Source organism: Poecile atricapillus, chromosome 1 (genome assembly GCF_030490865.1).
Source record: "Poecile atricapillus isolate bPoeAtr1 chromosome 1, bPoeAtr1.hap1, whole genome shotgun sequence".
In the NCBI taxonomy this organism is placed as follows: Eukaryota; Metazoa; Chordata; class Aves; order Passeriformes; family Paridae; genus Poecile; species Poecile atricapillus.
Genome location: NC_081249.1, coordinates 163285408 through 163300759, shown reverse-complemented (window position 1 = coordinate 163300759; position 15352 = coordinate 163285408). Strand labels below are relative to the sequence as shown.

General features: G+C 36.6%; 1 long non-coding RNA gene across 1 annotated transcript; it reads left to right on the top strand.

Moving 5' to 3' along the window:
* Positions 1 to 381: 381 nt before the first annotated feature.
* On the top strand, positions 382 to 715 carry LOC131592087 (uncharacterized). Its single transcript, XR_009280519.1, has 2 exons — positions 382 to 542; positions 642 to 715. It is a non-coding gene; the product is annotated as an uncharacterized LOC131592087 (long non-coding RNA).
* The last annotated feature ends 14637 nt before the right edge of the window (positions 716 to 15352 follow it).

Genomic DNA, 15352 nt, shown 5'->3' with positions numbered 1-15352 from the left:
CAAGCCAAACAACTAGAAAACTAGAGAGAAAGTTTTAGATCCTTGCTTGAGGTCACTGAGAAATATAATATCTCTCAGGAAATTCTGTGATTTACAAAAAATTTGGTTTGAACCCAACTGTCTTGGTTCTAGAAGACAGGTACAGGTGTCTGCTAGGGAGGGCAGGAGCCTCCCTTGGGATGAAAGAATGTAGACCCCCTCCCGCCGAATTATTATAATTCTGAAATCAAGGGGCTTTCAGGCAGAGATCTGGGGATAGGAATAACAGTTCTTTACTAGTATAACCAGGCAAACAGACAAACAATAACTACAGCAATAACAAGAACACAGAACCAGGGACCCCGGGACAGCTTTCTCGGCTGAGACAGGAAGGGATGGAGGAGAGGCTTTGTTTTCACAAACCCCTCGGGCAGTCAGTCCCGGTGCTCCTGCAGGGCTCCGAGGAAACAGTCAGCTGGAACAGCAGGGATGAGCTGAGATCCTGGGCTGGTGGATGAGGTGGATCAGCAGGGATGAGCTGAGATCCTGGGCTGGTGGATGAGGTGGATCAGCAGGGATGAGCTGAGATCCTGGGCCGGTGGCTGAGGTGGATCAGCAGAGGAATGAGCAGAGATCCTGGGCCGGTGGCTGAGGTGGATCAGCAGCTCCGTGGCGGTGCCTGGCACTGCCACACGTCCCGGCAGGACAGGGGGTGCGAGGCCACCAACAAAGAGGGGAGAAGGAGAAGAAGCAGCAGCTCCGTCTGGGTGATGGCGAAATTCCCTTCTCTCCACCGCAGCAGCTCCGCGACCCAGAGACGAATGTGTTTCCCCGAAGCCGAAGAAAGCCAGCCAAAAACTGTCCCCACCCTCCTTTCCTGCCCCCTTCCCCCCCTGGGCCCGGCCACTCTTTGTCCTTTGTCGAGCACCCACTAACTACCCACAGTTAGGTTGTTTCCGAAACTAATGGGCAAAAATTCCACGGGCAAGCCAGAACAAAACAAAACAAAATAAAACAAACAAACAAACAAAAAAGGACACCTAACCCCCAACACCAACCCAAATCCAAATCTTCACATTTCAGTAGCAGCAAAAACTGATTTTTTCTGAGTCTACCAGTACTTTTAAATTTTTTATTGATAAATAACTTGTAAAATTAACCTATTCTTATCAAAAGGAAAGAATTTTTAATATCAATAAAATGGAGTATTTTCAGACTGTATTATTGAATCCCAGGAAGAATTTTAATTTAATGAAGGACAAAACATGGATCATGATTAGGATAAAAATATTTTTCATCTCTGATGCTGTAATTTGGAACCCCACAGATGAAAAAAGAGATATCTCCAATTAGTTACTACTAAAATAGATTTCTTCAGTTAGTCATCCTGCATCCCTGAAGAATTTAATCGTGTTGGTCTGGGTTTTTTTAAAGCATGATAGATTTAATTTAAAGTAAGCCTTTAAAGAGAAGACAGAAAAGACCAAACCTTTCAGTGAATTATACCCCAATGCGCTTTTCTATTTTGTAGTTTTCTGAGGTGACAATTGCCACTAGAAATATCAACTCATTTGCATTAATGTTGACTCATTACCAACCATTACAAATACAGACATACTAACGTTAGACAAGACTTCAACATTTGTTATTGGCCAGAACATAAATGAAAACTTGGCCAGAAAAACGTGGATTCATGAGTGACAAGCAGAAATGCAGATAATATTGGCTTCCTCATGATAGCAGAAGTCAGTGAGCACGGAAATGAGGGTTTAAAATGCATTAAGTCAAAGGTGCATCTTTGAGGAAACCACTTGATTTTTCATCTTCCCTTGTAATTACCTAGTGTACATTTCGGAAAAACCATCTCTTCTTTCTAAAAATTCCAGAGGACATCTATATTTTATTCTAGCAGATTTGTCACTGGTTAAACAAACTAGCCTAAAGCAAGTCTCTGTGTTCTTAGCCTCTAATAATATGAGGGGAAGTATAAAATATTAAATGCACCCCACTATTAATCTGCAACTGAATGAGTATATCCAACTGATGTTAAAATGCTAAAAACATGCATTAAACAAACTATCATTAGTTACTAAAATTTCAATACATTCTTTACTTAATTAAATACTTTTCAGTGTCAGTCAGTGTTTTCAAAATGTCTCTTAAATAAGTAATAACAGTATCTAGCTTGATGAACTTAAAGGATAACTTTCAAGAACAGTGTTCTCATTAACCACCAGCATTTGCTTTAGGCTTTGGAGTAACCTATATTGGTTATATATGAGGAAACAAGAATAAATGTTTTCATAAGCTTACTGAAAAGTAAAAAAGGGTCTCTTGGCATTACAGGCAAAAATACAAATACAATAAATATTAAAACAAATATTAAAGACCAAGCTAGATTTATTTAGATCAATTTGGATGTAAACTTGATATTTGCAAAAATGAATATGGAGGATTTAGAAGACTGATGGGATTCAAAGAAATTCTGAAAACTTTATGCTGCAGATGCCTTGGAGAAACATCAGGATTTCTGTGCCCTAACTGAGGAATGGAGGTAACCACAAAGTGCCACAAAATTTTTATTGGTTCTTTCACAAGCAAGTCTCTGGTGAGTCAAAATTCCACAATGAGCTTCAGGTTAATATCAGAATATTGTTGAAAATAGAGAACTGCTTCTGATTCTCAAAAAAACTGTTACAGACTTCTATGTTGTTATATCAGAATCTGAATTTATATACTTACAAGCCATCAGCTCTTGCTCCTTCATGTTCAGTGGAAAATGCTGGGTAGGACCCTACTATTTCAAGAATACTTAAATTACTGTATTATTGCCCTCATGCCTCAGTTATTCTTATAAATGGATATTTTTACCTTTTTCTGTCCTGAAAATTATCCCTACAGGCTTGTTAACTGAGAGTGGATGGAAGATTTCCATTACAATATATTTGATGTACCTACCTCAGAGGAAATGGCAATTTAAAGTAGCACTTCTGCAGGTGTCAGCCGAATTGAATATTTCAATATACTAAAGAGCTTGAATTTGTGAATATCCAAAGAATGTTGGAAAAATGAGAAAAACTTTCACTGCCAGCCTTGTGTTGCTGCTGCCTGCCTGTACAGCAGAAATGTTTCCTAGTACACTGTTATTCAATTTTCAAATGATCAGGTTTCTAGGAGTAAAGATAGAAAAAATGTGAGAGTGTGTAGGTAGAGATCAGTTAAAGGTATTTAGAATTCATCTTAACTTTGGGTCTGCAAAGGGAAACAATTATGCCATGAAGGTACTTTGTTTAGAAGCAGCTTAGACAAAGATGGTGGGGTTTATCTGCTGAAATGAGGGAGTGCATATTTAAATAATCACATTTATTGTTTGAGTCATCCTTTAGTATATGCCTGCTTTGGACAAAGGAGTAATTCCTTAAACTCCTCTGACTGTATTAACTGGATCTTCTTGACTCTGATGGGACCCTCTGTAGCCAGTGTAGCCATGGATAGATATGGCATTATGGATAACTTAAATGGGCTTAATCCCTTCAGATCAGAAAAACTTACACCATCTGAACAGTATCAAAAGTGCAAAAGTAGAGACTGGGGAATATACTAAAGATCTTACTGAAGACACTTGTTCAAATGGGAGTTCAGAAGAGATGAAGAACCCAACCACTTTCAAAACTGGAGCTGGTATATATATATACATAAATTACAGAACATACTGTAGTGAGAGAAAAGAACAAGTCTTGACTGAAGATATCCTTTCCTGTCCTATTGAAGTAAATCTGGAGAAATTTGTTCAGAATTTCAGTATAAATATTCATATAGGAATAAGTTAAAGCCCTCTCCCATAGTTGTACAAAACTTGCTATTTACAGTGAAGAAAAATCATGCAAATAAATTTAGAACAAGAATACACTAATAATGTAAATATATTGCTACTATGAAAGCAGTGAACACTATATTTTGTCCTAGCTAATACACATGGTAAAGTACTTTTTAAAGATATTAATGGTTATTTTAGGTGTGCCTTAACTGGCTATCCTTATAATTTTCATCCTAATTGTTACTTTTCATTCTTTGTCAGAGCTTTTCAGATAACAAAAACCCCCCTCATGAATATTTTAATGAATAAATAGGGTTGCTATGCTGTTACTCTGTATACCTCATTGTATATTATTTTACAGTATTCTGACAACTGACACTTTTTTAATGAAAATGAGTACAAATCCCACAAGTGCAAACCAGTATTGTTCATCCAAAAGCCCATGCCAGTAATATATTCTATGGCTTTCTTTAGCTGTCACTTGTTGCATGCCTGTTTAAAAAGAACCACATATCCATTGGACTCCACAAAGAATACTAAAAGACTTCAGTAAAAGATTAAATGTGATGAAGGAATGTACCAAACTAACTGATTGTTCTGAGATGTAGAAGGCTACAATTAATTTAAATAATCTGATCAATGATTATATTTACAGTGTAAATAATTAAGGCTGAAATCAAACCATAAAGAATCATTAAAGACATAAAAGAGAGAGAACATGGTTGGAAACATACTTTTAAACTTTTTGCTGGTTTGTAATAAAACTTCTTTAGAGATTGTGGTGTTGGTTGTCAAGATGCTAGAATTAACAACTGAGGGAGAAGGAAGAGGAGAGAAGCTGACAATTGTTTTGTTGAGCTCTGGTTTATTATAGATGCCACCTCTACTGATTGTACTGGGGCATGATGGGAATAAACTCTTAATTGAGTGTAACAACCACAACAACACAAAAATCAGGAAATCCAAGTATTTGAATAAACACATAGATACAAAAAAGCCTGTGATCTTCTTTAAGACTCTGGTTAAAAATATATGCTGATGAGACCTAGCCTTCTGTTTTACCTCTTGCTCCTGCTTTTGGTGATTTTCCCTCACCTTGAACCCATATCTCTAACTTTTCCCTTTGACTCCTCTAAATATGTCTAATGTCTAATAGTCTATGTCTAATAGTTGTTTTTCCAGCTTCCATTTTCTGATTGCTAGAGCTCATAGTTGTGATAGTTGCTTGTTTTAAACATTTCAGGTTTATTAGCCTTTGAGAAATTACCTTTCTAAAATTTTATTGTTCTCTAATTCCTTATTTTTTGAGAGAACAATCTCTTTAGTGTCTGTTTATTCATATTTAAATTTTGGGTTCGGACTTGGATTTGATTTAATCTCTGTTATAACTTTATAAACCTTGCATGGATAGCTTTGATGTTCTCTTGCATCCAGTGAATATATATTCAGCTTTTTAGGTCTTGTTCATAATACAAATCTTTGTAGCCTGACATATTTTTTTTCAGTAGGTTGTACTCAATCAGCAGTAATTATGCTGTTTCCAAGATGCTGTGTCTAGGCAGGGTGAATACACATCTAACCAATTCCAATCCCAAACCCCAAGCAGCATGTTTTGGTTTTTTTAAAGACTATAACAAACAACTAGAGTTGCCAATAATATTAAACAATTTACTGTTATTTTTAGTAGAGGTGAACTATTTATTTGAGATACATACATCTTTAAATATATATAGTTATATCTCATGAATCATTGGAACAACTCATCTTGAGAAGATTAAATTTGGTCATACTCGCAATCTGTCTTTACATCTGTGTTTTACTACGTTTATTCTTGCTTCTAAGAATTATGGTATAAAGTATCCCATGTGCAAACTAAAAAGTTCCTGCAGGACCCTATTTCCTCTCCATTGTTAGGCTGTTTAGTGATCATTCCCACCAACTCCTCCTTTTCATGTTTAAGTTAGGTGCTGGAAATTGATCCAGCAGCATGAAAGCTGGGTTATATACCAAGAAAGTGACAATTACATGCCAAATTTTTCCAACTAAGTAATTTTCTTTTTGTTTATTTCAAATATTCCTGTTCCATATTAGTTAGTTGTGACATTAAAAAAACATGGGCATATATGAGAAATCTTTAATAGCTGCACCTTATGCCCAATTGTTCTGAATATTAATAGAATTTAACTAGATTGCCAGTATGAAATTTTTCATGATTGTGAATATTCATTTTATCAGGATGGGAGTGAAGACTAGCCCCATCGGTTTCTACTCTAGGAATCCCTGAAACCTCATGAGATACATGATGAATTTAAATCTGATCATGGCCTTAATCTGTGTGCTAAATATGATGGTGTGTCTTCTTAAGAGTTTACACAGAAAAAACAAAAAATGCTTTATATATTGGAAAAAACCCCAACCTCTTAACTTCATAAAAATTTACAGAATTGCAGAATGAAAAATGTGTCTTCCATAATTTTTCAAGACTTCTCCCAACTTCAGAAAAATTGCACAGACTCCAGGTGTACAAATACATCTTCACTAGTCAAAAGAAACAGTGGAATATACATATTTTTTTTTTCTGATTAATGAAGAGGAAAACGAAAAACACTTAAAAATATTATTTTTTACTATAAAGAAGCAAACCAAAAAAGAACATGAAAACATGAAAAAAGAACACACACACACACAAAAAAAAATAAACCAACAACAACAAAAAAAGGCAGTAGTTTTCTGTTACAGTATTAATAGCAGAAGCAGAAAAGAAGAAGATTCAGGGGAAAAACTGTTGGAGTAATTGTTGGTTGGAGATGTTCTAACTGATTGAAGCTTCCTGTGAGTGTTTACGAATTTGGTGGGTAGCTACCAGACAAAGTCTCAAATCTCCTGGTTCTCGCATGTGAGAGAAAACACAGAAGGCAACTGCAGATTAAATCTCAGGTCTGCAACTGAAAGTTAAACCTTCTGCACATGGTACCTTCTGTACCTGCCTGTGCATACCTCTGGCCTTGGGCATTTAATGAAATCACACTGATGAAGAAACTTTGCTGGGTATGAACTGGCTCATTTGCTGGTTTTCTCTGTGCTGCTGGTCACATTTTTGTCTACATATCTTCTGTTTAAGTCACTGACTGAGTGAAGTTTATTTAAGGGAGTTCAGTCAACAGTACAAATAAAGGAATAGGTGAAATGTCTTCTAGCTGGCTAACAAGGGTATGACTAATATTTGCTTGACTTAAATGCAGATTTAAGGACATTAAAATATATGACAGTGCATAGACCTTTTTAAACATGGTAACACTACCAATACCAGAAGCAGCAATAAACATTTTAAACACAGTTAAATATGGAAGTGGTATGTAACTGCAAACAGGCAAATGGAGATTTGTGCTGTATTTCCTCTAACATGGTGTTTTGTGGAAGTAGCAAAATCTACCAGGTAAGAACAAAGAAAATGTAGTGAGAGATGTCTGATAGAGTATCTCTGCCAAGCAAGCTGGGAAGATGTTTGGTGAAAACAGAACAACTCCTGTCCATCCCCAAATAGAAAAACTATGTCAACAGCTGGTGAGATCACCCCCTTTATTTTGTAGAAAACATTGAGGAGCAGAACAAAAAATGAGTAAGGAAAATGAAGAAACAAAAGCATCTGTACTTGAGCCACAGTTTTCCTCATCAAAATGCTCTGAATCCTGGCTACCTCCATTTTGGTGACTGGGTAGCTTGGTCATACTTGCAATCCCTAACTTGCCTTATCTGGAGGTGTGTGTGATTGTTCACCTGCAGCTGATTTAATATAGAAGTGTTAACGATTAACTGTTTGCATATGTACTGTTAATGATTATATTGACCATGTGTACTGTCAATGAACGCCAGTCCAGTAATCTGTTGGATTGAAACAGTTTTTTAAGCACTTCTTTCTGAATGTTTTTTACAAAATGCAATGTACAAATATACTCAGTCTGTGGCACAGACTCTCTGTCTTGTCAGTTTACTCTGTAGTGGAAGAATTGTTTCTTAATTAAATTTAAGAAATATTTCTTAATGTCCATTCACAATGTGAAAAAAGCTTTTCTCTGCTCATGCTTTTCAGTGCTACTGTAGAACAGTTAAATAAAAGTAATTTATTATTGTATTAAGAAAATACTGGAATCTCACCCAAGGAAATTATTTTGTAGATTTGAATTTTATTATAATAACAAATAAATAGCTCTTATTAAACACATCTGCAAAGACCTAAATAGTTCACTAAAATAAGTCTTTAAGGTGGGGATTTTTTCCTCTTCTGGCTTTTATTTTTTTACTTTCTCTTTTAATTATATATTATACTCTGTCAACAGCAATAAAGTACATGGATGTGTTTTAACTGTGCTGCAGATATCAGCATATGGGTATATTTAGCAAATCCAATAACACTTCACCGCTCATTCTCAGAACATTTAGAAGTGTATAAAAGTGTGAAGATAAACCCCCTTAGAGAGCTCTTGACTCTAGTGGCACATAGTAGCAGTTCTTTAGCAGTCTCAGGAAGCATGGTCCTTGTAGTTTACAGAACAATTTGTCTAATAAAATCCAGAAATATTACAGGTTTTAAAAAGTGAAGAATAAAAGAGGGAAAAGCTGAAGATGACTTTCAAATTTTTTTTAGTCGTAATTTTATATGTGTTTTGGAGTTAGTACAAAAGGTGAAACCAGTGTTAAACCCTTTGAAATCCATTTTGTTCAAGTAGGAAAGAGCTTCATCTACATGTTTCCCCTGGGAAAGAAGAATCAGAAGGTAAAGTGTTGATGGAGACTGTGTGTGGAAGAGCCTGGCATTTCTGTAGATTTGTCTTCTGACATTACAGGGAGAAGAGTGGGTGAAGGGAGGTATAAAATGGGACTGGTGACTCCCCAGTGCAATCCCACCCCCTCCTTAGCCCTTGCTTGCAAGTGCTGGCAGCACGGTGCTGTAAAAGGGCATTAGCTGAGCACAGACGGGCTCTGAGAAGGCGGTTGTCCAGCCCTCTCTGATCTGAGTGGAAGCTGCATGATGCTAATTGGACCTTCCAAAATTAGTCAAATTTCTGATGTGACTGATTCTCGAACCAGTCTCTGGTTATATAATGTGGTAGATTTTGGATTCAGAGATGCAGGGACTAAGTTGCAGATAGCCAAATACACACCACCTAAAGGTCCCATTAAAAGGCAATGCACAGGCACAGCTTTAAATAAAACACAAAGTTTTAGGTGAAACTTCTCAAAATAAAACATCTTCTTACATCTGTGTCTAAAATATGCAAGTGCTTAAATATTTTGCCAATAGATAGATTATTTGCATTGGCATGATGAAGAGCTTTGCTGCAAAAGCACTTATAGAAAGAAAAGACAATGCTGTTATTTCCTAACATAGCTAATGTGCCATGATTTGCTTTTGAGAATATTTGTCCTGAAGGTAGGAAAAGCCTTTTTAGGTCTACTGATAATGAAGCAAATATCTCTGTTCTAGTAAGGATTAGAGTTTATCATTACGAAAGACCATAGGAATTAAGGAAATGCCTAGAGAACACATGCTTAACTAGAGATCTTTGTATGTTGAGTTCAGCTAGGCCCCTTCTGTTTCCTGTGTCAGTTCTTTTCTTACCCTATGTCCTTTTCCTTCTATTTCCTCATTTTCTCTGTGTAAGCCCCCTTATTATGTCCTTTCCCGTCTTAGAATTAGTTGCTACTTTTTTTCTTAATTTCTTTCCCTCACCTTTCATTGCAATCTTTCTCTGACTCTGTGCCAAATTACTTACACTCTCACCTCTTTATTTCATTTATTTCCTTGTCATTTACAACCAATGTCTGATTTTTGCTCCAGAAATTCTGCCTGCCCATAATAATAAAATGAAACAAAACCCCCCCATGTATCATGTGCCTAAACACTGCTCCACAATCCTCAGAACTGTTTAACAGGTACCAAGCTCCCAAAAGCAGTTTTTTTGCTCATCCCTGATCATTCTGTTGAGGGCAGATGTATGTATGTATGTAGGCATGGTTCAAATCACAGCAAATGCCAAATTCTCCACATGCAGAAAAAGCAAGGTCAGACCAGTTTGATTCTCATGTCCTACAGTCATTCTGGGCTATGGGTATGGTGTTTGACCCCTCAAACACCTCCACGCACCCTCATGACAGAGATCATGGAATGTTCAGTGGTTACCTTACAGATCATACATGATTTTGGGTCTGAACTGAGCAAAATACGTATTTTTATTTCACAATACCTTAGGATTTTGGCAGTACATGGGGCTGAGAGAAGGCCCAGGGACAAGCTGTTTGTAAATGTTTGTTATGTGTACTCTGCCTTAAAAAGTACATTGCTGCTTGAGCTTGTCTGTGCCACTCAGTCTCAAATGAAAAATCATCCTCAGCTTGTTTTATATATTGCTGCAGATTTATCCAAAGGACAGACAAGGACTGGCTTTGGAAGTACCTCTAGTTTCCTCAGCAGGAGGGATTTGCAGACTCTCCAGAGGAGAAAGTGGCCTGGAGCGAGCTGCCTCACTGGTGCCTCAAACTAGACAGTCCCTGGCAGTGCTCATAACTAGTCACCCTGATGTTAAACTTCACAAATGTAGGTAGATCTTTCACTGAACAGGCCCTGCCACCTGAATGTGGGGTTTCAGTCAGACTACCAGAGCACACCTCTGCAATAGGTACAGAAAAGCAACAGTGAAATTGCAGTGATGCTTATTTAAGGGTGTGAAGCTGGTTATTGGTGGAAACTTAATCTATGTGTAGACTGCCTTATTTTTGTGCCTAAAAAAGAGCCTATCTTTCACTGAAGACCCTCAAGTTTTTTTATTTTTGTTTCAGTAAGGACTACCTGAAACAGCAGAATTAGTTGTCAAGGAGTCTATATTTATTACATTTTAAGAGAGCAGCTGTTTATCCTAATAATAGTATCCGTCATTAGCAGTCACCACACACACACACACACTCACAGTGGATTTTGAAGTCCTTTAATTCTCAAGGAAGAAAAGCTTCCACTGAAGTTTTACTATTTCACTGTCATGACTCTCTCTGACTTATCCTTATTTTGTCAGTTTCCTTATTATTATGAATTTTCACAGGTGAAGCATGGTTGCCACATTTTCCTAATTTTCCACCCTAAAGTTGTAATCACAAAGGCAAAATTCACCAGTTTAATTTGAATGAACATCTATATAGATTCAGAACTCGTTTATCTTGTTCCCAAATGCCTTAAAGCTGCACCTAAAGGTATAAAAAGCACCAGTAGATGGCTCTGAAGTTCCTGAATTATAAGCAAGGAAACAAGGGAGGCTTTGATAGCTTTGACTTTTGCGAGTAAATTTGATTTGGTGACACCAATGACAGGAATAAACTTCATGCCGACTTGCTGAAATGGGACACTTCCATTTGTTATGCCACACCATTTCAAAATGGCCCGTGTGTCCTCGATCACATCGACCTTGAAGATTTCTGAGGGAGCAACAGGAATGCTGCTGTCCTGTACAGGCAATGGCTCCAAATAAATCTACAACAAATAAATCAGCAGCAGCGTGACACCCAGCTTATGGGGGAGGGCAGAATTACTGAGCACTGCTGTGAGCTGCTCGTGGCAGAGTGATGAACATGAAGGTGTGGAGGCTGCTACAGATGCCCGAGCCCAGTGGTGTTGTCCCCTGGTAAATGAGATTAAAACTGAGCATGCTGAACATATGCTTGGGCTGAAATGAACTACCAAACACTCAGAAAAGGTTACTTCTTTTTTACTTCAAAATAGAACTGAGAAAGAAAAAGACAAAAGCAGGAAGGAAATGCACAGAAAAGAAAAAAATAAATCTGCTTTTATAAAGCAAGAAATCAAGGAATTTAGTAGTTTTTTAGAGACCATTTAGAGGAAGTAGTAGGATTTCCTCTCTGCACAAGCCTCATTCTTGAGCACAGGACCTGGGTGGGCTTTCAAAGTCAAAGGAAATTTTAAGTATGCTTGAGTGCTCTGGCACAGGTCAGCAGGGAACCCTTGGTATATTCCTCCATGGCTTAAACTCCTTAGAATATGTGCAAAAATTACTGTAGGAAAAAGGGATTTTGAAAATTTATATGTGGGAGTCTGCACCTAGAATAAATATTGGCTGTATCTACATGTGAATTAATCTAAGTTAAAAGCATGGGAATAGTGGGAAACTAGAGATTGAATATGAGCAGGGAGCAATTCAATTTCCAACAAAGCAAAGCAGTTGCATCTGTACCAACTGAGGTGGTTATCTGTGTGCTTCAGCTAAATCCAAATCCATATGAGAATGATATAAGAAGTTTTAGCTGACTGTATTCTGTGACAGGACACACAGAAATGATGTGTTGAGACTCAATAAACCAAAAGAAGCTAAATTTATGTAGGTTAGTTGTCCCCCTAAAGTAGGTCTTCTACCTGAATAATATTTAATTTCATACCTCATAATGAAAAATATTATTTGTAAACTCCTAGAAAAATTGTCCTGACTACTTCTGGAGAAAATACATTCTACAGACATTTTCCAGGTAATTTTAGTGTGTTTCAATGGCACATAGATAATGTCTCTACTATTTAATTGCTTTATAAACAGAGGCAAGCTGTTTTAAAAAGAGAGATCCATCCATTTTATGTAAATGGCAAAAATTTGCCATTTGTTGATATTCAAGCATCAACATGAAAAATCAACATTAAACGCTGTGTTTATGTCAATAACTCACCCTCCAACCCAAAGTATTCTATGATTCTATAAGCAAAATAATGATCTTCTGTGCTTTTTTATAAATACATGACACTCTCTAAGCACCTTAATAGCTTTCCTTGCCATTGGCAATGATTTTCAGAGTAAGGAAAGTTAAATTACAATGAAGAAAATTCAGTTAGCACTATTCTTTATTTTGCTGCAGAGAAGCTGCATATGGAGAGATCATTGAATTTATATAATGCAGTAAATTTCTGTGACCTTTTCCTTCCTTAGAAATGGCTAAAACATCTCACAGAATTCAGCATTAAACACTGGTATTATCTTGGAAACAATGCTCTTTAAGTAGTCTAAGAAACAAATATTAATATATTTTATAATGTACAAATACAGTCATAAGTGTCTGGGTAAGAGATAAATCTGAGTTCAAGGAAACCCATACCTTCTAAATTTATAAAGTCCAAAAGATATTTTAAATTTCCCTTATTAATGACAGTTATATACATTTTTCTTCTATTGAGAATACTAATTTTAGGGTAAGCTAGCTTGAATTACATTATATTCACTAGCTAAGTGAGCTAAGGCAGTGCTAACAGAATAGATGATATGGGGCCAAGTGCTTCCTGATAGCTATATTCAACTTCTACCCTGTGGTAAGTCTGAGATAATTAAGGTGCAATATGTGAATACAACATGACCCTTGGATTCAATTACCTAAAGAATTGTGAGGGACAAAGTCCTCTCAGGTTCAGTTAAATACAATGTATGTATCTGTTTAGCTGCCTCTGGTCATGATTTTATTATTTGGTAATGCTAACTTACTAGCAACATTTTATTTCACCAGCCTTTGACTTTTTTGTCCCCATTTTGTCACATGTCAGATTGGTATCTCTGTGAACCAGACTGCTTCTGAACTCCCAGCTTTAACTGGCATCACAGAACTGACAGAGGCTGCTGGAGAGATGCTCCTTCATTTCAGATTTACAGAATTATCCTTATCCCCTTTCCTGTCTGGGATGGGAAGCATGTTTGAATGCTGCAGACATATTATACTTCAAAATCAGAATTCAAAGTTTTATCTAAAAAATCTTTAAAACTTGTCTCAGAAAACTACAGGGAGAGAATAGATAAAGCAATTCATATATAATACAGGAAAAAAAAAATATTACTCTAGACACACTCAGTGGTTTGTTTTGGTTTTTCCCCCAGTCTATCTAGTGTTGGGAAGTGCCTGTATAAATTCAGTTTTCATTCTAACCACTGGCAGATTACCACAATGTAAACTATACAATTCATATTATGTGGGATAAATGCAATAATTTTACTGAAGCTGAGAGAGAAACCCCAGCATACTGAATTTTCAGTTAAGTGTTTGAAAATAACACCCATTCTTCTCTGCAAGATAGAGTATTAAGACCAGATTTTTTCAGGGTTCTGAATGATTACACTTAAAGCCACTTAAACATATTGATATAATAACTGCTAGAGAAGTCAAAGCATGGGTGCTTATAACTTTATATGGTATACACTTCATATAAAATATGTGTAGTATATATCTGATTCAAACTAATATATAACTTCCACTATGGATATAGCAGAATGAGAAAAAATTATATGGTCTCAATGGAGATTTTCCAAAAATTTTTGGAAGTGTTTGTGGATAGAAAAATGAATGTTGGTAAGTAGTGTTGTCAAAAAAAGCCCCAAGCCTCATGTGCATGGACACACTGATGCACAAGCTAATTGTTGTATGTTAGGGAACTGTTTCCCCTTATTGGGCTGGGGTTTGGTGTGGGGGTTTTTTTTAACACAGGAAAGATCTGGGGGTTGACATTTTCCTTCTTCCAAAAGTGGCTATACCCCTTATCCTCTATCAAGCTAGATTGGGAAGAACTGGAAGCAGATGGTATAATGTAACCAGAGTGAGAGATGCAGCAAATTCTTCAGAAAGAATAGTGAGAAAGCCGTTCTAGCTGCACCATGCCAGGACACTTCTCAGCCCACGTCCACACTATAATTAGTTAGCACATGGGATCCATGGCTAGTAATGCTTTCACACAACAAGCTCAGAAAGATTTAGTACAAAATTTAAAAAATGTACTGGTTGAAAATTACATCTTTATTTTTTGACACATTAGGGAGCCTTTATTTGAAAAATGTTTTGATATATATTTTTAAAAGCTTTTAAATGTATAAACATAAAATAGCATAAAGTCATAAACATCTAATAATTTTCCTTAAAATGAATCTATTTTCGCTGCTATGTCCATGTACTCCAGTTCAAATAAAAGCAAGTTAATGTGATATACATCTCTTAAGAACATTCTTGATGGCAGTATGGGGGAGACATCAGCCTTTCCCCATATAAGTTCTCTGTAGAAATTCTTTAGGGAACACTCCCATTTGTGTAAGTGAAAACTAAGTTTCTCTAGGGAACTGGTTGTGTCACTGACTGAATGAAGAAAGCTACAGAATCCACAAACCATGCTAATGACCACATACCCCTTTATGAGCCAGAAGGAATTATATTCTCTATCTAGAGGTCTCCAGCAAGGATTATTTTATTGATTTCAGAAAGCTGATTGGATTGAATTGAATGTCACAAATAAATATGTTATTAACATGCAACAGCCTCAAAAAATATAGGTTTAGATCAGTCCTCCAATATTTTCTCAGCTGAAGGATGCATTGGCACCTTACCAAGAGCCCAGAGGTTGCATTTAATTTACATAAAGGAGATCAGATCTCCTTCCCTCTCATCTGTTTAAAGGCAGGATGAGATTCACAGATTCATTTATTCAAGCAGATGTTGGTTAGACAAATATATACAGGGAAGTCCTTGGGTGATTGATAATGG